This window comes from Lolium rigidum, chromosome 3 (assembly GCF_022539505.1).
Source record: "Lolium rigidum isolate FL_2022 chromosome 3, APGP_CSIRO_Lrig_0.1, whole genome shotgun sequence".
In the NCBI taxonomy this organism is placed as follows: domain Eukaryota; kingdom Viridiplantae; phylum Streptophyta; class Magnoliopsida; order Poales; family Poaceae; genus Lolium; species Lolium rigidum.
Genome location: NC_061510.1, coordinates 250,971,426 through 250,973,976, shown reverse-complemented (window position 1 = coordinate 250,973,976; position 2,551 = coordinate 250,971,426).

The window sequence follows — 2,551 nt, the reverse complement described above, 5'->3', positions numbered from 1 at the left end:
TAAAAAGGGCGCTAGATCATCCCCCTGTTTGCAGTACCAAATAAACCGAGCTTGACCGCGTCTGTTATTAAACTCCAGCAATCTGAGTAACGAAATAAAAGAGATTTGGAGACGAGTTGAAGGAGTTGGGCGACCCCAAAGAAAAGGCTTCACGTGAAGGTATGTTTTACGCGCTATTATTCATATAAATCCTGGTTCCACGAATGAAAATTATTTCATTATTTTTAATGGCGACCACATTAGATCCCTCTTTGCATTTCCTGAAGTCCAGGTTCAAGCCGTGTTTGGCAATTTTTATTTGTTTATTTTTGCTTTTTTATTGCTTCACAAATTGAGAGGCATAAAAAAAGGAAAATATGTGCACGGGGCATGATGGATATAACTTGTTGCTGAGACTTAGCCAAAAAAAGAAAAAAAAATCTCAGCATCTCCTGGTCGTATGCAAAAAATCCCCAGCCGCCCTCCAATCCCCAACCGCAGCCGCCCTTGTCCTGGTCGCAGCTCCAACGCCTCCATCGCCGCCGCGGCCCGACTCCAACCGCCGCCGCGCCGCCAGCCGACTGCAACGCCACCGCGCCGTCAGCCCACTTCAACGCCGCCGCCGCTCGACGCGCGACCCTGCATCTCCAACCGCCACCGCGCCGCCAGCCGACTGCAACGCCACCGCGCCGCCAACCCACTGCAACAACGCCGCCGCCCGATGCGCGGCCCTGCATCTTCAACGCCGCCCTGCATCTCCAACGCCGCCGCCCGACGCGCGGCCGTGCATCCCCATCGCCGCCCTGTATGCCCCCCTACACATCTCTCTCCTATTCTTGAATGGTCTCTCTCCTATTCCTGGTCTGCTTGTTGCCATAATGCGTGTAGAGCTTTTTGTGTTTGGACAAGAGCAGCTGCAGATGTACATTGTATTGGAAACCAGAGTTTAATTTTGGGTTCAGTGTGAGATAATAACAGTAGTGATATGCTAAATATTAGGTAATATCGGTGTACTGGATGATTTGGAAACCAGAGTTCCTTGTCTGCATCAGATTTACGGGGCCATGGCAGAGCATTTGACACTTGACGAGTAAACCTACCATTGTAAAGAACAAAATGCGAGCAATTATAATTGCCTTGGAATCACAGATCATAGGAACCAACTCAGTTTCTCTGTCATTTCTTAGAAAAGGTTAAAATACTTTCAGATGGTTGCATTACTTGTTTATATAACCTGTTGAACTTGTTTATATAATCGGTTGAACTTGTTTATACACCTTTGTTCACTGTGCACTGTAAGCTTATCCGAACTCTGGACAGAAATATGATTCACGCACAAAGTCTGCTGCAACCCAATTGAACAAGCATGCATGATCACCGGATGAGGTATGGGGCATTTTATTCATCATATATTTGGTCAGCTTGAAATGCATGTTCTTCATGATTAATAATAGTGCAAATCATTGCCATACAAAGCGACTAGGCATGCGGCTGTAAAAATGCAGTAGGTAAATAATTCGAGCTGAATCAGAACCATACGACCAAAGTTGATGTCATTTTAGCATAGTAGATTTAGTTAAATGCACATCTCTGAAGTTATAGGCTAAAGTGTGCATTGTTTGGTAACTTCAAAACTTTTGTGGGGTTGCTTTGTTTGCAACGGGTGCCATAATCTGGTCTCCTAAACTATGCCATGAACAGATGGAGATAAATGACAAACACTAGCAAACGTGAGGTTATTATATGATGCACCTTGCATGGACCCGGTTACACGGTAATAGTGCAACAGTAGGGGCCATAAATAAAGAGGGTCCAATTGCCACCAAGTTGTTAGTTTAATAGGCTCTTTTTTTGGCTCTGCAATGCAGGCCATGCACATAGTTGTTATCTGGTAATTTCTTTAATCCATATCTTGTGGATACTTATGCTTTATTTTACCTTGGAAATGATTCACTATATGGACCAGATCTGTCAAATAGAACTGTAGGCCTTTTCTCTACCACTATCACTGTCGTGTCGAGTCGTTTGCAGAAGTCTATACTAAGTAGGACTATCCCATTCTTCTATTATTATCCAAAACCTGTATGGCTCTATTCATATTGCCTTGGATGATTTGCCAGGGCAAACAACAGTTCCATGTCTTAATTTTATCCCAAATCAATGCCTCCTTTTTTGCTACTTCTGCAAACGAATGGTAGTACTTGTGCACTACAAGAAATATCCTGATCAAGTGCATTGGTGCAGTTTATCGAAAAAGGTGCATTGTTGCATATATACGGAGCCCTGATTAGTTCCTTCTACTGTTCTGGCTACCTATGTGCTCATGTGTTGCTATACTCTGTCTAAGCTATTACAGAGCCCCAATGACTTTCTTTTATTTTTCATTATCTACGATGCTTATGTTCCCCTTTTTCCATTATAGGATTGGTCAAGATTCTCAAGAAATATGACAAGACAACTGGGGCCCTTATCCGTCTTCCCTACATTCAAAATGTGTTGCTTCAGTGTTGAAGAACACTGAGCTCAGCTTGTGGAGGAGTGTGAGGCCATGCTCAACCAAGTCCTACCATAT